Here is a 27,567-nt window from a genome sequence, read left to right as displayed (position 1 = left end):
ACGAGAATTGCTTTTCCTACCTTTATAATCCCGCATGACTACTAGAACTTCAACCTAAAATAACCTTCCTAAAGAAAAAAAGGAAGCATTATGTGTAAACTGGCAGAACAGTCCCGCTTCCTCAGATTGGATTCAGCATCACTGGAACCTGGAACACAGGGCGGGGAGCAGGCACTGATCACAAAACAGGGTCACAGGATCCCCCAGGCTGGAAGGGACCCCAGGAGACCCCTGACCCAACCTCCTTCCCAAAGCAGGGCCAGCTGGCAGGAGCACACTCAGCTGAGATGATTTCATCATCGCCGAGTAGCACTGCCTGTACCAATTCTGTAGCTACTGTTCCCAAAATGTAGGGAAACAGATGCCCAGCAAAAACCCTACTTATATCCTGGATTAGACTAATCAATACAACTCTAAATTGTATGTTTATTTCCACTTCTTTTAAGGAAAACAGCAACTAAAAAGCAACTACTTGTATCTGGAGGGTGGGTAATTATGGACAGCAAGTGTCATTTCAATATAAAGAGGGGAAATAAATGCAAATTACACAACACTTAACTCTTACGAATTGGCTGTTAACCGAGACAATAGTCTACAAGATGTTGTTTGGAGTATCTCATTAATAAAATTCAAAATTGTTTTCAGCAATTATGTGCAATCATTGTCATTTTATCACTGGCCAAAGACAGTCCCTCACTGCATGCTTCAACATATAATTGTATCATAGATTGCCAAGAAAATCATCCTGTCTGTAAGAGAGGACTGGAACTGTACCACACTGACACAGAAACACATCGCACTAGCAAAAGGAAATGTTAGTCTGGAGATGACTTACTGCTAGAGAAAGCCAGTAAACCTTCACTGGAAGGCCAAAGACAGCATTTCATATGAACAGAGTGATGGGGCATTTCCATAACCTGATCTTAGCAGGCCTAGAAGAGCATCTTCCAGGTCTCATTTTCACATCAGACGTTTACTGTAACTGGGTCTTAATCTCAAAGGGCATCAAACTTAAATCTTCTGTTTTGGTTCATAATACTGAGCACTGCACACACATTTGTGAATTACCTTGGCAAACTGCTCTGCAATAGGCAAGCAAAACACTAGCTCTGGAGCAGCACGAGGGAATAACTCACCCCAGCTGCTCAGTCCCCATAACGGCATGGACAGGGCTTCAGTTCATGAGCAGCCAGCTCTCTTGCAACCAAGTTTATTTCACCTTTACTACAACCCCACAGAGAGCAGAGAAGTTATCCAACAAGATTAAACATGGTTTTCCTGATTACTATGGAGACTATGCCATGAGCAGTGCTTGTCTGTTCCCACCTGCAGCCCACAGAGCCACAGTTTAGTCTGGGACACAGCAGTCTGGGCAGAAGCCAGCAGACCAAGCCTGCTGCTGAAAATTCCCTACAGCTGCTGGATGTCCCATCTCTCCTCGTACCCTGCATCCAAACCCGATGCTTTTCCCACAGGTATCCTGGCTCTGTGCTTCACTCCACGCTTTCAGGCAACCCGGGGCGTAGCCCCACCACTCCCTTAAGCCTCCCTGAAGACTCCCACAGCCTTTTCGTCCCCTTGACCATATTACACACACCCTCACATCCTACCTCCTCTTTGTCCATTGCTGTCATGCGTTTGCCTTACAGGCATAGGATTAGTGGCAGCCCAATTACGTCTCTCATTTTAATACCCTGCAATGTTAGAATCTCCTCAGCTGAAACACTTCCAACCCTTTCTGTAGGGAGTTATGCCCATCTGGGCAGCAGAAATCAGCACAAACTCAAAGGAGAGCAGCCAGCTATTCCTTCACCTCCTGCACGTACAAGGGTGCATGTACACAGGCTTGCTCGCAGCATTGGCAGAGCCACTTCTGAGTGCCTGCTACATTTCAGGAGGCCACATGAAACCTGGTAGAGTAAAACTGTGTAGGTGATGAGGCTTGGCAGATTTGATGAACTTGGAACCCAGTTTTGCCTACCTTTTTCTTTTTTCCTTTTTTTGTCTATTTGCTGTATTCTTATTCTGACACAGCTCAGAACTGAAACTTCAGGTCACCGAATTAAACAGCTGCATTTTACTTCCAGGAGAAAGTCAAAATATTTTGCTTTTAAGAAAGTATAATTTATAGACAAATAGATGCATAGAACATACTTGTACTTGAATGTTAAAACCCTCAAGTTTGTAAGTGAGGTCCTAGAACAGTCAGTAAACATTGTCTGAAATCTCAACTTCCGTGTCCAGCTTTTTCATCAGCAGTAAACCTCCCAGACTTCCACACAGATACAACCTCACATATGAAAGAATGTGAGTTTTTGGTCAACTGTCATTTGCTCATTTACATGACCAGATTTTGTCTCACAAAAATTCATCCATGATGAACATTTGTCCTTGGATTCATCTCTCCTGTCCTCAGTCAATTAACTCAAAGTTAACAGAATCATTCAAGTAAAGACAAAAACATGAGCAGCGTTCTCTCGTTGGTCCAAGAGCACCCAGGTCTTGGTTTATTGATAGACCTACCCCCAGCACTCACTACAAATGATGCTCCCATCGAAAGTCAATAGATGCATTTCCGAAGGGATGATTTTAGGCAGCAGCTGAGACTGAAATCCAGGTCAGCTGTGCTGTACTTCCCATAGGGAAGAGAGCAGACCAAAGCAGGAGCAGACAGAATAACTGCCTTACAAGGGGGATAATGACAGGTAGTTTGACAAGCACCATACTGACTCTATAAAATGTTTCACACACAGAAATTATGCAATGCAGCTAATAACGCAGCGGGGGTGGAAGGAGGCTGGAAAAGCAGAACACTGCTCATTCATTCTGATGCCATGTTGTTCATACATTACAGAAGCGTCTGTCTGTGTTTTGACAACCTGCCAGTCCATCACTACCTCAAGCACAAGACTTGCTGTAGGCAATTTGACCCTTTTCTTCCTTTCCTACGCCCTCTTGCTTATTCTAAACAATATAGGCTCTCCAGTAATAGTATTTGATGTTTTTAAAGGCAGGATATAGTTTAGGGTTATTTTGCATGTTGAGAAAGCCCACAGGCACACTCAGTATTTTCCCTGCAATTGCAGCTAGTTCTCAGTTACCAGGGGGAATGGCAATTACAGCTTTGTTATTCAGACATTTTTCAAACTTAGGGCTCAGATGAGAGTGGGTCCACAACTTCATTCAAAATAGACACTTTAAGCAGCTTGGGATAAGTAGATTAACTGAATGTGAACTTTGGCCTTGTTTTTTCACTTATACTTGCTGATATATTTTTGGTGATAAAAATAAAATTGTGCCTCTAAATTTAAGTGTTCATATGCATTTTTATCCCACAAGTAGTAGTACCTGAACAGACAGACCAAGACACCTGTCTCTACCAAGTCTTTCAATTAACATTCAGCAGTGAGAATTAGAAATGTGATGGGAGCTACCTGAATTACAAGATAAAATAAGGCAGAAGTAAGGGGTAAGTCATTTAATATTTGAAAGGGGAGAGGAGAAAGAGAGATGAGATTCATGCTTATTGCCTTTACATTCTGTAAGAAACAGATATCTACAGCCTGTAGCCACAATCAACCCCAAATAAAACACACCACAGAAAACTGTTGAACAAACAAAAAAACATACAGAGCCTTGCATTCTTTTCTCTCAGTCTCCTACATCTGTTTGGGCATTTGGTACGTGATTTCCTCTCTGTTTTGCTAATTTAAAGAAAAAAACAGTTATACAAAAAGAAAAGAAGGAGGTTCTTAGAAGCATACTGCTTTAAACAGCCTGCCAATCTTGACTGTTGAGTTTTTTCTTTATTCCCAAAATAGACCTCAGCTAAACCATCAGGTTACTGCACTCTGAAATCCAACATTCACCCAGTTAACAGGGAGGGTGTACTGGGCATGGCTGGGATTAAGAAAATTTTCTTCACAGGAGCCCACATAGAGCTGCATTTTAAATGGCTGACCAAAAAAGCGTTGACAACGCGCCTATGTCCTAGCTATTGCCCGACAGCACCAAGGCCCTCTGTTTCTCACACTGCTGCCCCAGTGAGCAGGCTTGGGGTGGACAAGAGGCTGGGAGGGGACGGCTGACATGTGCCAAGCAGAGGGATGTCCCCTACAGTACAACGTCATGCTCAGCAATAAAACTGCAGGGGAAGCTGTCCTGCGTTACAGCTGCTCAAGGACTGGCTGGGCATCAGTCTGCTGGTGGCAAGTGACTGCTTTTGCACTGCTTACATTTGTTGTGGGTTTTCTTTGCCATTTTCTCTCTCTGTTTTTTCCCTTCATTTAATAAACTGTCTTTATCTCAACCCACAAGGGCTTTTTCCTCACTTTTGCCCTTCAATTCTCTCCCCCATCCCACTGGGTGGCAGCTCTGCTAGTTCAGGAAAGGTTGGAAGTGAGGTACACATACAATCTGATTACCTGCTCCCTTCATCAGACATCCAGAAAGCATCCGGCATTTGTTCAGTATTACTGACACACCAGCACTTGAACTAGAAATTTAGCTCACTGTTGAGCTTGATGGCCTGATGTGGAACTGCCTCTCAAATCAACAAACCCTTTCCAAATGCATGCCAACCCCGATAACAAATTGCTTCTTCCTTCTCCATGCCAAGTATCTTTATGGAGATTAAAGGCAGAGTTCACAAGTGTTTAGTGTCCTCAAAGGTGTTAATATTTAGTCCTGTACTCAACACCTGATTAGTGATTCACAGCAAGTCAAGTCAAAGCTCTCTTCTGCTAGTCTGTGTAATTCCTTTCTACTGCTTCCCACACTATAGCAGCAATAAAGCACTTAATGCTGTTTTCAACACAGATGATGTGTTGCATCTGAAACACTCTTTTAAACACTACAGGTAAAGGCAACTCATCCCCAATTCATGCGATCTCTCCTCCAAATTATTTTATAGCTGTATCCATCAGACTAAATTCCTCTATTATCATCCAAACAAAACTTACTTTGAAGCCGTAAGACTTTTGCCAGGCATTGTTTGAACTGCAGACTAGGTGTTGAGCTCAGCCACAGTGCTGACTGCGGTCAGAAAAGGCTTAATTCCACATTTTGAAAGAAGAGGCCAACAGGTCTGAGTATTAAAACCCGCATTCATTTTTCTCTAGCCCCAGTGACCATGGAGAATGAAGGGCCAACACGTGTCTGCCTCTAGATGAACTCTCCTGATTCACAAATTAAAGATTTCCTCCTGCGGTCACCGTACCATGGCTTTTTTAAAGACTGAAGAGAGTCATGCTCCCGTAAGCACATGCTACAAAATTTGGCTGAAATTTCCTGCACTGGCTCATGTGAAGGTGAGGAGCAGGAGAGGGGAGTCGTGCATTAGCACCACACAACAGACATATGCCATTTACCTTCTTGACACACCAACTCACAAAACAGATACCATGACGCTATGCTGCCTGTGAGCACAGGGTATCCATTTGTCATACATACGTGGATATAAACCACAGTGCTTCATGAAGGAGCCCACACCTTCCAGCGAGCCTGGAGCCAGAAAGAGCTGTGGAACTGCTACAGGAGGAGCACGCTGCGCTAAGTGTGCACACTCCAGGTCTTAGGTACCTCAAGCATGGGAGAGGGATGTTCCAGGTAAGTGCTTGCCGACGTGTCTGGCTGATACACACTCGCTCACAGCAGGAGAACCACTTACACTCAGGCACCACTACTGACCTTTGCAGACACGCTGGCACAGAACCAGCCTGCCAGTTTATGCGCTTGCAGATCAGAGCCATGGCCATATACAAAGACTATTTACTGAAGAACAATCCCCAGAAAAAGGCGGTCACAATATGAACACAAGGGTTTCATTGCGTTGCCGCCCTGAGGTAATCTGAAAGCAGGATAACAACCTGCATTTCACTGCTTTTGATTTCTCAGTATAATAGCTTCTCCCCATCCATACACACAACAGAAAGCAACGAGCACAGGGCAAGGTGAAAGACCTAAGACCTAGAATTATAGACCATTTACCAAAGTTATCTCCCTTTGCCTCTGGGTAGAAGCGTCCTAAAGGTTATAGTGTTATAACGATCCAGGTGGTGAATAACCCTTGAAGGGTAAAGTTTCCCTACAGTCATAAAAACAGCTGCCCAAAGGAGGAAAAAAAAAAAGAGCGGAGATGTTTGAGGAAATGTTTTCTTTCCCTCCAATACCTTAGCCGCCAAAAGTTCAGGGACTTTGGCAAAAGTTTTTATCAACATAACGGCTTTTTTTTTTCCTCTCATTTGCTTCTGCAATAAAAGCAGAATAAGCAGCTGTGTTTACAGTTCACAACTTAGATTTGTTTTTTATTAACATATCAAATTATTCATGGTGACTTAATCATTGAATCCATTTTAAACTATTACAATTGTGGCGATAAGTTAGAGTGATAATACAGCTTAACCACAGCACATTGAATTTTTTCAACACCTTTCACCTGAAGATTTCTGTAGAAAACATAAGTACTAAAATCTGCCGTGGCCCTTGTATAATGAGCCCTTTGCTTGCAGTCCTTTAGTGAAACTCAGGCATTGGTATTTGCAGATTATTACGTGGTAGGTACATGAAACTTGCATTTCTTCATCTCATGGCCTCAGTCTTAAAATTGTTCTACAAGTCTTGCTGCCTCCTCTGGAAATTTAGGGAGACCCTATACCCTGGGTTTGTTAACCCCCCTTCTCTGGGACTATGTAGCATTTAAAAGCGTTAGAAACATAATCCTGACTTATCCGAATAGAAAGTTATCTATGGTGGATGACTGCGAATGTAATGTGATTATTCAGAATTCCCATGTCACAAGCAGGAGAAAAAAAAATGCTGAGGTACACCCTCAGACTTTCTTCTTAATTTAAAAGTTGCTGCTGTCGATTAAGAGCAAAGAGTCATCGCTTTTGTGTACACAGTGCATGCCATAATAGGACCTGCTTTCCACAGATATCTAGCTTTTACTGTGAGGTGCAACGGCCAACATGATGGAGTCTGAGAGGCGTGCAAAGGCATAACAAAGCAAAAGACAACTCAACCAGTGCTAATGAAGCAGGAAAGAACATGACATCGCCTACAACAAACTTTGGTAAACAATTTAAATGAGCTGTGGTTTTTGCACTCCTAACCTGCCCTATTATGAATGTGACAATCTCACACAACATACCAGAGAACATTATGCTTGGCCTCGAGAAAATGTAACAAAATTGTTAAGGAGTCCATCATTTCCCTTTAATTAATGCCCTACTGTGTCTGACAGACAGCAAGTGCTCGTAGCTCACACCAGCGAACTTCAGCTTTGAATGCTGCGTAGGTGTCAAATACTGATTTCTTAATGGCAAACAAATCAAAGGAGAAACATTAAGTGAATCTGATGAGCTTGAAAGCTCGGAAACGGCTACGGATTAGAATGCACGTGGTGGAAATGTGAATACACATCAGAAAGAAGATACCAGTTTTGTCAGTTATCCCAGATCAAAAAGACAATTTCAGAAGAAGGTAGGCCCAAGATGACAGCCCTGTGCGAGTGTCGTTCACTCCAGCATAAGTCAAGCCCTGGCAAGCAAAAGCAGTCTTGTGCTGTGCTTTACCTCACATGTTCTGCTACTGAAGACTTCTCACTTGATCACTTTCATTCAGGACCAGAACACGGGTAAACTGCCACTAGACCAAGTAAATGCAGTTACAACCCAAACCTTCCACGGAAATAGTCAAAACGCAATTAGTAACTGCTTGTAACAGCAGAAAGCAATGTGGTCTCCGCAACAGCAGGTCCTCCTAATGCCACAAAACAACAGCAGCTACCAAACAAACAGCATGTATGACACTCATGTAGCCTGTTGATGAGAAAACATTACTCCATACTTATAATCTTTAAGTAATAGCAAGTAGTAATTGTAATACATATGCCTTTGAACCACTGCATCAGAGAAACTCAGTGGTGACTGACAGTCTGCTATTCACTCAAAAGGCAGGGAAAATTCTCTATTTGCAGTTGGCAAAGCCCCTTACAGTCTATCCAAAAAAACAATTATTGTGTTTTTCTCTAGTCAGCATTATTCTTTACATCAAGGTTAGAAGAATTTAAGCAGGCTTATGTCTCATGCTGCATTCTATATGGTACATTTGTGCAGCAGATAGATTTGAAGCACAAGGTTGGCTACACAAAAAAAAAGAAAAAAAAAAAAGAAAACAGAACGAAGCTGGGAAAACTTACCCTGCTAGCTAGGAGGAGTCCTGAACATAGTGGGTCTTTCTGCTCAAAGAAACCAGGTATTCAGCTAGGTGTGTACCTAAATATCTTGCTGGCAGCACAAACACGCTATTAACTCCCAGTATATGGTGACCTATTATAGCACACTAAAAGATACTAATAACTCAGTCTAAAAGGATAAATAATGATGCACCAGCCCTTGACAGCCTGCAATACATTATGATTTCATTACATTTTTTCCCAACAATTCTTGACTCTTCTTTAGTGAAAAGGATCTGAACTCAGAGCATCAGAAAAGACTCATAGATCCAAAAAAAACTGCTTCCACGTCCCATAAGCGGCTCATCAGGTAGACCTGTTTGATTATTATTTCTCACGAGGGACTGAACTCCTATATCACTAGATTGAGTTAAACAGTAGAGGTTTAAGAGAAAGCAGTTGCTGTTCTTTTTTCAAAGTACTTACAATGAAGCGTGGCCCCATCCCTTCCGCATGCCTCTGATACTTCTTGTTAGGGGTGCAGGCAATATCAGAGTGCTGAAAGATTATAAACAGATTCAGACTGTGCCACAGACCAGTCCGCTGGAATTAATAATGTTTCTCTGCAAGGTACATAATTTGCAAGAGGCTGGATGGTTTAGGAGACAGGCAAGTCTGTAGAGAGTTTTCCACACCTCTTATGAAAAGCAACAGAGACATTTTCAAGTGTTTTAAGTAACATACAAAGAAATACTGTTTCTAGCATATACAGAAAACCCAGTCATTAGTTGTGTTTATTAGTTATTCTTCAAATGGTTTGAAGTTCAAACCTGGATTAACTCCCATTATTGTAATTACGTACTAGAGAACAGCTCTGCTGAAAATGGTATGTGTAGGTAAGCAATGGCCTGTTGCTTTAAGATTCACGTAATTTTAAGTGTTTAGAATTGTCATCAAAACCAATTGTTTCCAGGTGGAGAAAAAAATAGCATTCAGTGGTCCTTCACTGCACTTCTATTTACAGAGCTCATTCTGCAGTCAGGTAGACAACACAAAAAGACTAGCAACCTGACTCAGTTTCTGTTTTACTCATGTAAAAAATGGCATGAAACAAGTGCTATTAACACAAAAACAGCACCGTGCATGTTAAACTTCTGTATTTTAAATACTGCTTCATAAGAGTCTTTCCACTTCATAGCGGAAAATCCCTTATACTCCATGACATCCAACTCCCAATTAAAAAATATACGGGAAAATGAGTTTTACGGGTAGCTTACTACACCAATGAGTAATTGAATACATGCACTTATCCCTGCAATTTCTCTGGAAATAAAAATATCAAATCATTTATGCTTAGAGGGGAAACATCTCTGCCTCCCATTCACATCTCCTCCATCGCTACAGCAGTGAGGACAGGGCACACGCTCCACTGGCATCAGGGCAGGGTCCCGTCCCATCAGGCCCACACTAACATCTCAGCCCTCCAAAGACATGCTGAGATGTGTCGCACGGCAACATCCCAGTGAAGTCTATCAAACTACTTATAGTTCTCTAGCTTATGAGATCTTACTATATAGCTGAGGAAGGAATGAAAGAAGTGATTTAATTGCAAGAGTTCATAATCGAATCCTCCATGGTGCTGTTAGCTTCATTTTTTCTTTGTCATGCTGCCATTTGCTACCCATGATTTTCGCTTCTCCCCGGCCCCAACAAATGATTTTCATATCCCAAAAAAAGATCTTGCCATTCTTTTTCTAGACACTCATTACACTTTATTCCCAAGCAGTTTCTTCTTCACATAAAATTCAGAAGGAATTAACTCTATTTCTCACTATTGTACAGAAACCTCCAGCAGCCAGTAAAGTATCAAGTGACATGGGAAGATTTCCACAGAAGTACGAAAATTAGTCTGATGCTCAAAACACATTTCACTTCAAAGATGCTGAGGACTTCTCTACACTTGAGATGCTCTGCAGGATCCTTTTATGCAGAAGTGACAGAAGCCAGCAATAGCATTGCTTACTTAACTTTAGTTAATAATATTTTACTGAAACGTATTGCACAGCTCAAGATAATGTTTTTGTACTCATAGAGAACTCTCAACTGGTTTGTAGATTCTCCCATATTCTTGTGGCATACAAGAATACTGTTTGTCGTATGGTTACAGGGTAGGGTGTAGAAAGCAGTCTTGTTTCTTGGTCACAAAGACATGCTGTTTAAGCCCCTTTTCTGAAGTTATGCAAAGGAATTTCCTTTTAATCTCATGGAGTAGGGACCACAACACAAATTTAGGTTAATTAATTTTTGTTATTGAAATTATTAAAATGAAATTGTTAACAAACCAAAGTCATTCTCTCTATACAAAAATAGAATTTCCTTTATTTGCTCTGCCTTGCACAGAATTATTAGTTTATGAACTCCCAGAAGCAGGACTACTGCGCTGCCCAGAAGGCAGCTGGCCCTCCTGGACAACCTGGCCTGCAGAACAAACCCTTCAATAGAGAGGGGGAAGTAGAAAAAAGTTTTAAAACATGAAAAGAGAGCTGTTGACATCTCAGTGTTCTTCTCTTGGTACACTCTTTTATTAAAAAATATCAACTTGCTTATGAGTATCATTCAGGAACTGAGATTAAACAAAGAGATGAAAGAGCATGAAGCTACAGCAGTCCACTGCAAACGGATCACTCTAACCATCTCTGCCTCAAACTACAGAGCAAAGCAAAACACTAAACACAGACTGAGATACTGCTATCATAGCTAGGGCAATATGGAGCAGGGCACAGTGCACTTATAAAGAACACTAGTCCAATTAGGGAAGTTTGAGTGTCAGGCTGTTGAATTCGCTATCATTTCCTGGCACCACTGCCTTTAATTAGGCCTTGGATTGATTACTGCCTTTGTTCTCCACTGACCCACCAGTGACTCTGACAGGGGTTGTATTTTCCCCTGCTACAATTAGAAGGCAAAGTTCTGAGTGTCAGCAAGCATTACACAGGCAAGCAGCCGGCTTAAAACGATCAAGCCTTGAAGAGACAAGATGTGTGTGTGACATTAACATACACACTCCTTCCTTTAAAAAATATAGTAGGCTAGCGTCAGTCCTGGTCCAACAGAAAGTTAGATTTGAGGTTCATTTAAGCTTGCCATCGTGTTGGTGGGCAGTATATGCAAAGAAAAACACAGAGTAGGACCAGCACAACAGTCAATATAGAGTTTACCTGGTCCTTCTGTAATGCAACAGCATGGGGAAGGTAAGAGACAAAAGAGCACTTTCAGACTGCTGTCTGAGCATTTGATTTGTAAATAGCAGGAACTAGATTGGAGAAAGTCATTGTGTATGCAGGTATGTAGAATATAGAGCTTCGTGGTAGTCTAGAGCTCTATGGACATCCACAGAGCTAAAAAAGAAGAAATGCAAGAATAGATTAAAGAAAGTAAGGTTTGAAAGAGTGTAACACATGGTAAATCTATTTGCACATTTATTGTTTATGCTTCGTATTTTGGTAGTACTTAAGAGACAACAACTAAAAATTTTTTAATTTAAGAAAAAAAGAAAAAACAAAGAAAAAACATGCCATGTCCTGTATGAAGGCAGAGAGCTTTTTCCCAAATGAGAATGTACAGTCTGTAGGGAAGGAAAGTAACCAGGGTAAAGAAACAAAGCTAAAAACACGTAGGTAGCACAGTTAGTTCAAGGCCATATGGTTTGCTTGTGCTACTGCAAGAAAGAATTTCTACTTCCATATATTCGGTTAGCAACCATTCACCATGTCACATTGCTTCTTGTCACAAAAGGTCCTGGGAATCAAACTATCAGGATTCTTGTGACTGTGAGAAGTCCTTTCACTCCTCCATACCTTTGATCTCTAGTCGTATATTTATTTCAGCCTTTCATCTACCCTGGAGATAATTCATCGATACTTGTGAATTGTTTAAGTGAATTTCCAAAACAGTTCTAGTAATAAATACAGCAGTTCTAAATCCAGATACAAAAAATTGTTAATGCATTTGACTAATTAAACTGTGAACATGAGAAAGTTCCTAGTAAGTATGACTTCATTGGTACAAGTAGACACCTCAGAGAGCATCGAACTGATAGCAGTGAAAAAAGTTTGTGGATTTTTGTTTGCTGGTTGACTTTTAAACACTTCCTGCTCCCTATGCCTTTCTTCTTCTCATCACTTACGCTTTGCAATCTCCCACAGTACAGCACAGCAGCCACCTATGCAACCAGAAGAGCATCAGTCATTTCTGCCAGCAAACCTAGGTCACCAGCCTCTAGAGGATTCAACCAGGTAGAGAACTGGCATATAGCACCCATGCTCCTCTGCCACATCACTACTGTATCACTGCAGGCACACCCACCTCCTCTCAGCAGGGGAAAGCCATTGTCAAGGCTCATTTCTACCTTGCCAAGCCATAGTTAACATTTTAGCCCAGGACGGTTGCAATTAAGTGAGCTTGCAAAGCTTTCTGGGTGACACAAGAGACAGAGCAATGTTTACTCATAGGATTCCCTGAACTTGTTGAATTACCTCTGCAGGTAGAAGCAGCCCTATATTTTTTTTTTTTTATTAAACCCTAAAGTACAAACAGTAGTCACAGCCAGGGACTTGTAATTAGTTCTCTTTTCACTAGTCTCTGGTGGTGGAAAAGAAAATAAATTAACAGCACAAGCCACAGAAAGACAGAAATGCTGCTTCTCTTCCTATCTATCCCCTGCATCAGTAAATGCTATGAACTTCTGTAGAGAAATCTTGGCCTACAGAAACACCCTGGTTTGTGGCTACTGGGGAGCTATAATAAAACTGACTTTTCCAGCACAGTAAAGTGCCCAGGATATAATTTTGAGAAGTGCAGTGGTATCCCACAGTAAACTCAACCCAGGGAGAAAGTGGTATTAGCAGGATGTTTTACTTTGTGGCTAATAAATTGGTTTTTTTCAGTAACTCCTCCATAATTAAGTTGCAGATGAGTTAAATCTCATTCTGGTTTAAGAAGAATCCTCATCTTTCACAAGACAGGTCCATCCGTATTTTGAACGTACATTGATGCTCCACTGATACTCTCCAATTAATCTAGATCTTGCAGATCTGCTGAACACCACAGACCTTTCTGTGACTGCAGATTAATATCTGACACTGAATATTGTATTATAATTGCAAGAACACAGTCAAGTATGAATTCGCTTTGTTGCAACGCAGATGCAGTGTTTTTGATCCGTCAAGTGGATATTCTTCTTTGCTCACAGGCACAGCAAGGGGGGAGTGAAGGAGAATACTGGATGTATAAGGCACTTGTCTTATAGGAGCTTAGCAGCTCACTGCCTGTGGTGACCAGCAGTACAGAACCAAGAAGAACCCCATGCACTTGGTGTCACAGTCCCTTACAAGGGCAGAGAACGCTGCAGCAGACTTTCGTCACTCAGGAAAAGCAGCTCAAAGTGGAAGGTCTCCATGCTGTACAGCTGCAGAAACAACAGCTGGTACAATACAGGTTTTAAGGAGACAACAGGACAGCCCGGCACAAACATCTCAGTATCAGCAGGGTTAAATCACATCTTTTCATAGTCTACATAGGGGGGAACATAGACGTGTAAGACGCATTTGTTTTTTCAAGCAGTTTTCCCCTTCTTATAAGCCTTCTTTGATTAGATGATATTTAATCCGCTATTTGTCACTGCAAGTCGTCACTCATGGCCACACATAGGTAGAACGAAATACTATATTTAGATTTAGTACTATCAATATAATACTTGCCTGTCTTCTTGCATTGCCATACTACATTCACAGGCTTTCACAACAGCTCTAAGAGTAGGCATTCTGTTAATTAGGTTGGCATCTCTGTCCATTTTTCTATCACCTACCAAAAATGTGGAAAATGCTGGCAAAAGTGTAAATAACGAAGACTGTGGTATTTGAAATGTACTCATAATTAGAGGGGGGAAAAATAAAGCAGACATTTTTGATCCAGTCTAACTGCTGGGAAAAATTCCTTTGCCTGTAACTATGTGTTGTCATAGTGTTTACAAATACTCTGATGTCAGATGAGCAGTGCATGTCTTAATCACTCAGCCTGGTGTAGATATTTGGCTATAGGAAATGCAATTACCTCCAGACTGAAAGAGAACAGAAGGTGAGACAAGGTCGGATTTACTGAGTAACACTGCATGCATTGATCCCCTTTTTGCTAGTACCAGGGACCTAGGGGTGGCAGAGGGGTCGCAGGGTTAGCTCCCCAGACAGCTCACCACAAGGTCAGACAGGTAAGTGCTGGTAGAAATGTGCGCTTGGGTGGACAGGCCTGCAGAAGCACAGCAACAGGGGCCCAGAGAGGTTGCATGATCTCTAATCTTGGAGATGCTCATAATTTGACTGCACCAGCACCCCAAGCAAGCTGATCTAACACCAAAGCCCACCCTGCTTTGAAGAAGTGGCTAGACTAGGTATCTTCCAGGGGCCCCTTCCAACCACAATGTTCTGCCACCACTGCTGGCAGCGCTTCAGCCCAGAGGAGTTGCCCTGGTGCACGACACCTTTCCCGCTCCACCAAACTGGTTCAGGGAGTTCGGCTGGAATTTCCCCTGTGCTGATGTTCAGTAAAAGAATTATTAAAAAGGGCAATAAAAGGTACAAAAACAAGTTGCAGCTCTACCAGCACCGTGTTTGTAGGCAGACCTACTTTTCTCTCATGCAGCCAATTCAGGAGGCTGCTGTTAGCTCAATAAAGGTTTAATTGGGCCGTGTAGCCCAATTCAGATGGTTTGTTTGCATTGTCACCTAACCTTTGCAGTTTACTACAAAGTGTTTTTTTCAGAGTTGCTGTGAATTCTTTACAAGGCAAGAGATTTTGGAATATTATAACCAACCTCAAAATTGAGGAGATCCTCCATAATAATTTGCTTTGCATGCTAAGCAATACTTTCTTCATTTCGGTCTTGAAGTCCAATGCATTGTTTTGCCAGCTCCTGTAGGCCCTGGCTGCCAGGCAACACAGCAAGCTGTTTTCTTGAGGTTAGAGTTAATTGCTATAATCACAGAGCCAGCGGCAATCCTACCCAGGTGAGCCATTAGTTAGGGGAAATAAAATTACCAAAAGCAAGAGCAGAAGATGGAATAGAGAGGTTAAAACTGCATAAATGTTTTTTGTTTTAAAGTGTAGGGGTATATGGAGGTGTTTGTTGGTAACAGGAAGGGAAACAGCAGTATGTAAAGAAAGCACAGGGCTGTAGCCAATTAGCAGCTCCATGTTTTGGGTGATCAACAAGCCTCAGACTGCCTGACAGGATCCTTCAACACACAATGAAGGAGGGAAGCACAAACTCCATTACTGCTTCACCCAACACTGGAACACCAAATACATTTTGCCTTTATACACCCTACAATTTTACTAGAGTCACTACAGTTTCCAGAATTAAAAACTAAGATTGAGTCTGGTGCAGGATGTACAGTTTATAATTAACACAATGATTTCTCAATTAATGGTATGTGTACTGCAACATGTTGCCAGTGGATTTTCTACCTTAATTCCCATGCTGGTCTCCAGCTCACTCACAGCATGCTGCTGGAAGCCTGACACAAGAACATTATAACAGAGCACACAGGTTATCACAGATGGTTCAGATTAAAGGCAGCATAATAAGCCATTCCACAGACAAAGAGGCAGCACATCCAGTGCTGCTCATGGTGGGAAGCGTCTCCAAACATGCCTGCCTCAAGACACATTGCAGAGCATGCTGCATAGCTGATGCCCAGTCTCAGGACTCACTTTACTTCTCCTGGCTTACATCCAGGAACAAGAGCTGCAAGACTGGATTCTCAAGGCATCAGCCAAGCAAAACAAGCGCACGTACCTGCGAGCCAGCCGCCCAGCAACAGTGGGGTCAGCTTCATAGGAAGTTACTCCTCTGCTTTAGGTCTGCTTCCCAACAGACTGGTAACAAGGCAATGCTGGGGCGGGTGCACAAATGTGAGGCAGCAGCTCTGACTTCCACTCTGGGCAAAGGCAGCTGCAAGCCCCCCTTCCCTCATCCCTTGCATTTACAGGAACAAGATGCTGTTCTGTGACATCTTGCTTTCAGCAGAGACTATGACCCTGCTAAGTGCTGATCTCAGCTGGAGCCACTGACTTGCATGGCACCATGCTCCGAGTCCCTGTGAGACAGCAGCTGGAGCACTCCTCTTAGAAGGAAAGTTGCCAGTGAGATCTGACAAAGGAGGGGTATGGGTTAATGCCTCCTTCTCCTGAAGGAGTCCTGCAAATCCCGTTTGCAACAGCTACTCTTCCCCAGCCATTTGTTTTGGGTTAGACACTCATTCTGCAAGGGAACGATTGCTGTAAGAATTACTGCAAGGCTGAGGTGAAGTACAGAAACCTAGTTAGTTACTCAGATCTGGCAGGAATTAGACACTGCATGTGCATTCAGCAACAAAAGACCCTCTGCTGACTGCAGGGCTAAGCGACAGTTTTATGAGGTCTAGTGGTGTGCAGTGGACTCTGGTAGGCACCAGAAAAAAACAAGAAAATAAACAGTAGCTGAGACACTTTGTAGATTTTGTTGGAGTTGCTCAAAAAATAGAGGCTGTTACAGCAGCAGCATGCACTCAAAATTAGAGAATTGTCGATGATGAAAAACACTTATATTTAAGAAGTTACTATTAATATAGCAGCCAGCAGGAAAGCAGGACATTAAGTGATTTACCTACAATGACAAATATTTTTTGCTCTTAGCATGACACATCTGAAGAATGATACTTTCTGAGAAGGAATCACCCCCAAGATCACACACGCTATAGAAATGCAGTAAAGCATTAGCCTGGTTTCTCATTCACCTGGTAAAACTGTGGAGTAGCTTTGGGTGTGCTTTCTGCTTACTCTTCTCAGGATCTCAGCCTAAGGCTCACAAAGGTTACAGACAGGACCTAAACAAATGTTTGGAATACCAGTAGTGATGCTTGTGTTTGGATCAGAAAAAGTCGAGATGTTTTTCTTGGCTTACCCAGACTCAGGACAAAAGGTGTTAAAACAATACAATCCTCAGTCAGATGGAAAATTTGTATTTCTGCAATTTAAACCTTATAAATAACACTAACAAAGAATGGCTAGGGACAGGTAACAGAGGAGGAGTCCTTTGAGATATAAGGCAGTACAAGTTACATATGAATTCTATGCATTCAAGACAAACTTTTCAAAAAGTAGGGAAATGCATTCATAAACATTTACTTCTCCACTAGAGGAAAACACTGAACAATCTGTTCCAATTAACAGCCTAACTAATGAAATGACAAAGGCCCCCATTCTGTTCTTTCAGATAGAGTTTAATAGCATTTATATGTTGTCAAGCCTTGCATCATCCATTTGATCTCTGAAAAGGCAGAGGCAGACGGAATACAAAACAAACATTAACAAATACCACATGAATACAGAATACTTAACAGCATGCCATTCACAACAGCAGACAGCCAAGGACAATTAAATTATTCATAAATATGAACTGTCCAAGGTAGGAGGAAAAAGGAAGAAAATTAAATAAACACTGTCCCAAAAAAAAAAAAAAGAAACCATACCACAAGAGAGAACATCCAACACCATTAGCAGCATTTTTCTTTTTTGTTGTGCTAACAGCTAGCTTCTGGTACCAATCACAGAATCAGAAATCAAGGTCTTTTTAAAGACTTTGTCATAACTGGGTAATTAGTTGCCATATATTCAACTGCCATATTCCACCCCCCTTAAGGCTGACAGCTTTGAAATGCAAACCACAACTCCTCTCTGTACAGAGTCAAAAGAACCAACGCTGAGCCAGTACACAAGAGCTGCTGCAGAATGAGGTGCCAGTATTAGCAAGAGAGGAAAGCCCATTCATCAAGAGCACATGCATGTAAGAAACCTGGCCTCAGTTTTATACAATCAGTTCACCAGGACTAGAAGATGCTTCTGCGTCTCCTCAGCTGTAAAAATGGAAGGAGCAGCCCCGCCCTACACTTTAAGGAGATGAGATCTACGCAACTACTCCAGTAATAGGTATGTCAACATGAGTATTCGCAACTGTGTGAAGTCCTGCAACTTTCACAAGCATTGAGTGTTACAAACCACTTGAGTCTACCCCTAGCAGCATGTCATCTTCTGCTGAGCCATGGAAAAGGTCTTTTTACTATGGAAGCTTCTGAAGAGAAACTCCCATTCCACATCATAAACAAACAGCTATTAAAGCTTTTTACACAAAAAAAAGAAACAGCAAGGCAGACAAGAGTAGCCTAAGGGCAAAGGCTAAGATAGCAAGAAGCTGAGGGCTGTAATAGCCAAGTACCAGTTTAAGACAGCTGCAGCAGCAGGGTCGAGCAGACAGCTGTGGGCAGCCACCAACACTACAACAGGGCAAGACAAGCATCCTCACCCCAGCTGCACCCAGGCTTCCTACTGGATTTATTTATTTTTCCAGTGAAGGCAAACTTCAGCTGAGGTGCTTGTTAGTGAAATCTGGTAGCTAATGTACGTGTGCAGGATGTTCTCTTCTGTCCTGACAGTGTTACCTTTCTGCTGCTCTGTCAGGGGGTTCCCATATTACATCCTTGCAGCTAAGTCCACAGAATTTTGTTTCTCAGAGCCCTGAGGTTTGATGTATCAGCTGGAATTAAGAGGAGCAGGGAATCTATCTTTATGTACTGACGCCTTTGTGTTAACGGCACGTTTATGCTAACTTCCACATCTTAGATAGTCTCAGCTTGTTTTCAAAGTGCGTCAGAAATCCTACCCTGATCCCAGGAAGCCTTTCCAAAGCTTAAATTAACTGAGTTTCAGTTTCAATGACAAGTTATTCCAGAAAAATCACCAAGGCTTCAAGTCCAAAAGAATATGTATTGAAGAAAGGCCAAGAGCAAGCCCAATCATTATCATGCATCAGTGATGTCCAGTGGTAACACAGGAGCAGCTTTACTTCAGTGCAAAAAAAAGATTTGCAGACCATCTCACTGCCCTTTGAAGAGAATAATCATGATTCCTCCAAAAAAAAAAAAATCCAAGAGCTTTAACCTCTTTTTTTCCCCCCAGTCACCACAACCAGAATGACCACCACAACATAAAACAATACCAAACCATACTTATTACTTGCCTCAGTTATAAGTATCTGGCCAAAGAATACATACAACACTTCATTTAAGGTTTCCAGAAACCAAAGACCTGTACGTTACACTGAAAGTAGCTTTGTCCCATTTCAAAGAACTGTATGGCTAGTCAGTGAGAGGACACTACGAGTTCTGCAGCCATCACTGCCAAAATGGTGCAGAAAGAATACATACACGAGGAGAGCAGAACCGTATAAAAGCTACACTGAAGTAATGAATCCTATCCTGTCATTTCATATGGAGGTGGATAAATAACGGCACAACAGAGATTTCATTCATACAGAGGTTTGGGGTATGCTGGGAAGTCTCAGTCTGACAATTTGCTGCAGATGCTTGCTTAGAGGAGCCATTTATCAGTGTCACCCATGCGCATTACTACACACTGCTTCCTCGGCAGCATGATTCCACACAAGCTTCCCACATAGCACACTCTGGGCCCTGATATTTCAGGCACAGAAATAACCCTTATCTGGGCCTTACCAGTGTGTGCTTATTGAAATGATTCCTATTAACCAGAGTGCGTGCATTTGGAGTGGGAAAGGGAAAGAATTTATTTCCTTTGCTGATAAAAGGAATAGCAAATCAAGAGAAGTCACAACAATTTTCCTTTTCCTTCTCCCCCTCCTCTTTATACCCACATTTAGTTCATTGCCTATAAACAGCTAACACAAGTATTCACGCCAGTAGAGCTGACTCCTGGAGGACACCGGCATCCTGCATGTTTCATCTGTCATTATACTTAAGTGGAATATTAAACAGGCAAGACAGAGGCAGACCAAGCTAGAAAGAACTAAGTAACTAGGAGTGACAAAGAAGGTTGGCTATTTAAAGCACTCCAATCCATGAAGTGCTGCATCTAGAAGCCATCAGTGCCAGTACACTCAGCCCTCCCTTCCTGAATAACACCCTCCCTTTCCTGAGCTTTCCTTTCACACCTTACATCTTCTCTATATCGCTTGTAAAGTATTTGGAACAGCTACTGCTTAATAGCATGACCTTAGAGTGTCCAATACAATAATACTACAAAATTAGTAAGTTCAATACCATGAGGATTTAAATCAATCTGGAAGTCAAGCCTTCTTGCCTTCAAAGACTGGTATATGGAAAGTGAAAAACAGGTTGAATTCATAACTACACTCCAGAATGTCAACTCCTACCCTACTACCGATGCAGTGAAATACATGCCATTTAATTGCTATGTTGGGCAAAGCTGTTAATGCAATGGGTTGAGTTCCTGTTTTATAGCAAGCCTCAAATCAACGGTATGGAACGTATAGGTCTTTCTGACTGGAAAGAAGAGAAACAAATGAATTAGATGTAAGAAAGAAAACCCAGTTATTCCAGTCATAACTTTAGATCACAGGATGCACTAGTGCCTCAGCCTTTGGAAGACCTAACTCAGAATTAAAATACTAAAGTGCATTAAACCAAAGGCAGCTCCCCCAAACTGCCTTCTGCTCTTCTGGCTGCTTGCTGGTTTCTAAACTATATACTAGAGCTCAGAAAATGAGAAGAAGAGTAATAAGGAAAAAAATACACACAATCCTCATATGAATTCTTTCTGTAAAGCTTTCAGGACACCAGCAAAGCACCCCAGCAGAAAGCTCTCCTTCTTACAGGACTTGCGTTTACCAGCTGTTTCTCCCCACTTCCCCAGCATGGAGCTTTCCCACAGAAGCTCTGTTCAAGCCCCGTTCCGTTGCTGCCTGGCCCATCCAAAGCACACTTTGTTTCCCACTTCATTTCTGTCTCCACAGCCTGCCTTCTTCCTCTCCAAGTCTGGCACCTCTCCTCTCCGTGTGCCTTTCCTGCTCTCGCATCTCACACCCCTCACCAGAGGAGCTGACTGCAGGCTTGAAGGGATAGGCCATGGCTCAGCTGAGCACAGCTGCGGGTTTTTGCTCATGCCCACCACAACTAATGCACATGCTGTTCCGTTAATCTGCTTTGGTTTTGTGGATGTCTCTTCCCCTCTGCTTTTCCTGTTGGGTAACTGGCTGTTTCAGGCTTTAAAGCATCCAGAATAACCACGTGAGGCAGTTTCCTTAACTATATACGCCACTGCCTGCTATTTCTGTCCTGGGATACATGTACATGCCATGCATCTTCATCATCAAAAGGAATAAGAGGTACAAGCTTCCATTCTGCAGCTACCACGCCTTAAATACAAATCATATAAAACACCCAGAAGAGCAGGACATCAGAATTCCCTTAAGACACCAAGATGTTTGGTCAGTTTGCTCTAAGTGCCTACCCTTACCCCTTGGAATTTTAAAAAAGCATTGATATTGAAACCAAACACGCAACCATTCTCCAGCCAAGAAGAGCACAGGAGAGATGTGACCAGATCCCTCTGACAACTGAGAAAGATTGAAGAGGGGAAAGCAATTCCAAAAAGACTTTTCTTAATACAAACATAAATATCAGAATTTTTATCGGGAATTTATAGGAATCAGATCCCAACTGTTCATTTAAAATGAGCAGGCATTTTAATGAGCTGCCTGTCCAATCATTTATCATACTCTACATCAGCAGCCTCTTTGGATCAACGACTTCACAAAAAATCAGCTCTGCAAAATCCAGAGGCTTGTCTTCATGGTGGTGGGAGAATGCACCCAAAACCTCCCTTATGCCAGCTTCCCCTCTTTTTTTTCCCCCCACTTGCAACTTTTCTCCCACCTGAAAATCGAACCCAAAAAATCCACAGAATTTGTCAAATCCATTATTCAGAAGTGGATTTGACACATGGGAGAAGACAGAGGTCTGATTAGGCATGCTAAAAGAGCAGCTCTGGATTTAGGTTTACCACCCATGCTGCAAAACTGCTTACAAAGCCATCACTAATGGCCTTCCAACTACCCATCATTTCCCCAGGTTCAGCCTGCCCAGGCAGCTAGCTATTCCTTTCCAAGGAATACCATTTTAATTGCATCTCCCACTTTGTTAGCCTCCTCGACCTCCGGTAAAAGCTATCTACGGTCTAACAATCTCTTAAATCTGACACTCGCACTGACTAGCGCACCAGCACACTTGTGTGCCTTCCTGCTAGGTTCACATGCAGGCAGGCTTATTGTCAAGAATTTCCATTAGAAATCTAATGTGTATGAAGTGAAATGACAGCTTTAGGACTGCTGGGGAGAGAAGGGGGGGAAGGGAGTGAAAAGGGAGAGGTGAAAAGGAAAGAATATGTATGTGTATTGCAAGTGCCCCTTGTCACCAAAGACTTCATTGTGCCTTCCCAGCGCCAGGGCTCCTCCAGCCTCCACACCTCCCTCCCAGCAACAAATGCCAGCCACCAGCCTCAGCAACTGTTAACTCTTCCTGCGGGAATGCTGCCAGCAATTTCAGCGATATTAACCCTGGGAATACTAACATGATTTAGTTGACTTGTTAAATTTTAATGATACCCATTAGAAAAGAGGAAAACACACGAGTCACAACTCCCAATTCGGTGCATTTGGCTGCTGAATAGGATATTAATGTTTTTCTTTGCCCAGCACTATTAAATGAGCAGTGAAACTAATAGAGAAATGAAGAGTAATGACTTCTCTTCTTGCTGTTCAGTGCCTGCTCAAAGCCCTGACAGCCTTATTGCCCACCAGGCTTTCTGCTGGAGTCTATCAGGTGGATGGAGTCAGTGGGTAATTCTTCCACCATTTGGCACTTGGCAGGTCAGAGGTTCATTTAGCTACAAGGCACAGAAAAATAAAACCATCCAATTGAAATAATAACATACAATCACTCAAGCTACCAGCTAGAAAGCAAAAGCCCATACTCCAAGTAGGTCCAGCATAACCAAGCCCAAGCCTAGCTTTGGTAGGGCAGGATTTTGCCCAAGCGACTCTTACAGGAGCCAGGGCAGAAACATGCAGAGGCCAAGTTCTGCCCCACTTTTAGCAAAAGTCTGCAGAACAACCATCCTCTTCAGCACTGCAGGAACCTCCGTCACATCTTGCAGTAGACCTGTGGTGATCAAAGGAACAAGCAATTCCCAAGAGAACCACACAGGGCCCCACAGAAATTCAGGGGCTGTATTCCTGAACCCTCATTTATCTTCAGTTAATTATGAGGGTGGGAGAAAAAGAGGGAATGAACAGAACTGGGAAAATTAATTGCACTGTTGAGGTAGGTCTGCTCAGACAGTTCCAAACAAAGTTGAACACCCTGAAACCACTGAATTTCCACTTTTCCTTCAAAAAAAGTAACCCACACATTTACTGTGACAGCTGTCAAAGCCCCCTTTCATTTGGTTTTCCCCAAAACATTCATGTGAGTAGAATTTTGTTCTTGTGCAAACCCATGGAATAGAGAATTCTCTGTGAATACACAAGTGCAAATAAATGATCGTGTCAAAATATTTATGATTTCAGGGGCATGGCAAGATATAAACTAAGAGTAGAAGTTTGCTCTTAGTAGATCACAGAAAATCTGCACGTTGAAACATTTGTAAAAAAAATAAAGCAATTTCCACTTGAAGTTCACTTGGAAACCAAATGCTTGAACAGATCCTATTCCTGATTTGAGATTTTCCTACAGACACTGGACCTGGATGGATGCTTCACATCTGTCATGCAGTGTCGGAGACAGACATCATAGCTCCTGCATATGCAATTGCTCTGACACATCACCACCCATTTAATGTGTTTCCCATAGCCAAACTCATATTGGCTTAGTGGGTTTCGTTTTATTAGAATAAAATAATTAAGAAAGCTTTTGATGCTTTTTCTGAATCACCAAATTCATTGAATAAGATCATTCACCGCCTACTAACAGAACACATACTGTTGGGTCTTTAAGTAAATTTCTCCAACCTGTTGGGCAAAGTGAGCAGACTCAGCCCTGCTTTGTTAGAGGAAGGTACTACAAGTTTAAATATGCAACACAAAAATCTCCTACCAACACAGGCTTTACTTATTAGAATCCAAAGGTATCCAGTTCCTTCAGAGGAGAGGGTTTTCCTCTGTTTTTGTCATGACTTGTAAGCCAAGACCAATTTAAGGCCCTTTTAGCTCCCTTGGGTCTCTCAAACAGAACTTCCTTAGCATTTATTTTTTCCCCTTGTACAAAGAGTACTACTGAATACTGTTTCGGGGGAATGCTGAGAAGAGGAAACAGCCTGAAGGGTTCTCAGATTGAAGTTTTTCTTCCCTCCCAGAAAACTTAAAATATTTTATAATAAGAAATGCAAGATCAACCACAGACTAGGTTTTAATAGTACAGATTGAACAGAATAGAAGGCCTTAGCGATGACTGAACAAACAGTTGAACATGAAAATAAAAATTTAAGAACCATACCAATGCTGAAAAGGTAAGGAGCTTTTAACATCCTTACTACAAAGAAAAACCAATAAATTTAATTCTGACACCATGAAAGTAAATCCAAGGTGCAATCAAACACCAGTTTTTTAAAAAATTATTATTTTATCTAGGTAACTCTTATTTTCCTTTTAATTTCTCTTTTGTAAGTAACTAAAAATACTCCCTGTATTCTGTACTGGTTACAACTGAGGTTATGGTTGGATGCATTGTGCAGCTCTCATCACTACCCTTCTCAGGGATCATGGCCTCCTCACATCTGCTGTAATAAAAGCACATCTAGTCACTCCCTGACCTTTCAATCAAAAGGATCTGAGTTTAGAAAGCAGCACCACTGAAAGTGTTTGAACTATCTATCATTTTGATAAGAACTACGGCAGGGAGCAACCACCATGTATTCACAGAGGAGACCGGCAGGGATGCTAACTTATGACCTTCATACGGAAAAGAGAAAGAAAAGACAGTTTAGGAAGCTCAGAAGGATCCAGGATCTCTTAGACCTGCTCAGCCTGAGCAGGGCACCTGACTGCTGCTTTAAATGCACGCAAGTATTTCCTGATCAAGGCATGCAATAGGTAGAGCTGTGGCCTAAATGCAACCCTGCTGATTTTGGTGAAGTCACAATCCAGCCACGATTCCATACAAGTCAACAGAATGACACAGTTCAGATCTGGACCATCACCTCCCTCTTCTCCTTCCCGCTTCTTTGCTCTTATTGTATGTAATCAGACATAGCTCATTAAGTAAGAGTTTTCAATATTCAACACTTCTTGCAGGATCTTCCAAAAGTCTTCCACCCCAAGCTCATCAGAACAGTCCAGTCAACATTACACTGCCTTACTAAATATCTTGTGAGGGTCAATGCTTTTGCTTGGAGAAACCTCAATAATGCTTTGAGGGCATTTTTAAGCTATACCTCAAAGTTTTTAGTCTAATATAAGGTGAAGGGGAGGAAATCAGCATAAGCAAATACATATGAATGTTACCTTATTGGTACAATTGTATTGTTTTATATCTGATTATGTGTTTCAAGTTTTGAAACAAGATCTAAACAGTTCCTGGCAATCTAGTTGTGTTCACTTTTTGTAATTCCTGGTTTAATGTAGGAAGGTTGAACAGCAGGCAACTGAAAATAAAACTGGGCAACATGATTCACTGAGGATTTGAGTCCTATAAACCTACGAATAAGGATGTAGCCATGGTATGATCCCCTTAAACTTAACCTTGCTCCAAAAAGCACCCCCTTGTTAAAAAACTGCTCAGTGAAACACTGCCATTTCTTTCCAACCTGCAAGATAAAGCATCCAAAGAAAAGCAGCATTTCAGTGTGACTACAGCAGGCAGTTTGCAGTTATTACCCCACCACTGCTTTCCAGAAGAGCTTAATTAATGCCTTAATTAATGACTGTTGCTTCAGTCAGTATCACAGTGCAACCAAAGTTTGGACCAGTAATAGGAAAGATTTTGAGAGACACTTCTGGAAGTTCTCACTCTTAGGATACCATTTGGTTCACCAGGTGGTCGTTACATACTGAAGCTTGCTTAATTCAAAGTAAACATGCAAGCTGCTTTCCTGCAGTCAGGGATAGCTCTTGAATTGCAGCTTCAGCAACAAACAACATGGAGCAGGCATTATTCATCCAATACTGGGGGAAAAGCCCACATGCTTGTATTCCTCACACTCAAACATACACGCCTCTGAAGCTACAGCACGACACTTCACTAAGATCTAAGCTAACATTTTACGTTAGAACATCCACACCTTTGACATGCAGACCACACGCCACAAAATGCTACAGTTCCTACTACATCACTGCATAGACAACAGCAGTAAAGTTCACTGCAGTGGCGTGCCGCAAGTTCCGTGCTTGGAAGCACCCCAATGATGCAACATCAAGGCTACACACCACTGATGTGGCAAAACTGCAAGCGTCTTTCAACCCTGCAGACACAGCGTTGCAGCTTTCTAATAACCTGCTGACACCAGCATGAGTTCCAGGACATGCCAATGGCTTGTACTGGTGACACACGACACTTTTGCTAATGCTCTCCAGGGAATTCAGAATAGACTACCTTTCCTCCTCCTCCCCTTCCAAAACAGTACACCAAACATCCTGGGCTTACTATACAAGATTACTACCCACATCAATACTCTTATTTCCAGGCAGATAATAGAACTATCTGAAAATATAAGATGATTTTAGAAATCATTGCAGAGTTCTTGGCAGGTATAAAGCACCTCGAAGAACCTGTCTTTATAATAGTCTGGCGGCAAAAGGCCAGCTACAGACTAGGTACTGTATTTCTGAATACAGTATTTTTAGATGCTCAGCCAAGTCTCTGTAGAAAGAGCAGTCTGACCAAAATTTTGCTCCTCCTTAGAGGTTTACCTCAGACAAAAAATTAAATATTTTTTCCCCCTCAACAACACAGCCTATGGTCTCCTGAAAGTATTTTATTTTCTGGTAGGAAAAACGCCACAGTCTCAATTCACTAAACATAATCATAGACCTGTTCCTAGTTTCCAGGGCACTCGGTAAGAATGACTCTTACAATCCCATGGAGAAAGCTGCAGAGCTAGCAGTTTTGACAGCCCCCAATATACAGTATCTTCACCTTTACCTCACAAGACATTTGCAAGCTTGAGAGAAATATTTACATCATTTCACACACTGACAATAAGACAGGTGACTTGCAGCTGCCTCTAGAAAAGGGTTGACATTCATTTGTCAGAGGTAAAAGCATATCCTTTTGCCTCTAAGCAGCTGTAATTCTAGGGCAAACAAAGTCACTTGCTGTTTCCCAACTTGCCAGGAAACATATAATTGTAAAAAGATTCACAGATGAGTTATGCTAAATGTTTGGTATTGTGACCTGTGATGCAACACAAAAGAACGGTTGTTGTTGCCTAAACTTTAATAGGGTTAATCCTTCCAAATGCTGACAAATTAC

The 27,567-nt window shown here is 42.0% G+C and overlaps 1 protein-coding gene across 1 annotated transcript in view; it reads right to left on the bottom strand.

Annotated features, from left to right (window-relative positions):
* Nucleotides 1-27,567, bottom strand: part of KIF26B (kinesin family member 26B) — a 295,107-nt gene that overhangs the window by 261,558 nt on the left and 5,982 nt on the right. The window lies entirely within an intron of this gene.

Source organism: Cygnus atratus, chromosome 3 (assembly GCF_013377495.2).
Source record: "Cygnus atratus isolate AKBS03 ecotype Queensland, Australia chromosome 3, CAtr_DNAZoo_HiC_assembly, whole genome shotgun sequence".
Classification (NCBI taxonomy): domain Eukaryota; kingdom Metazoa; phylum Chordata; class Aves; order Anseriformes; family Anatidae; genus Cygnus; species Cygnus atratus.
Note: the sequence above shows the minus strand (reverse complement) of the source record. Positions and strands in the feature narration are given on the sequence as shown.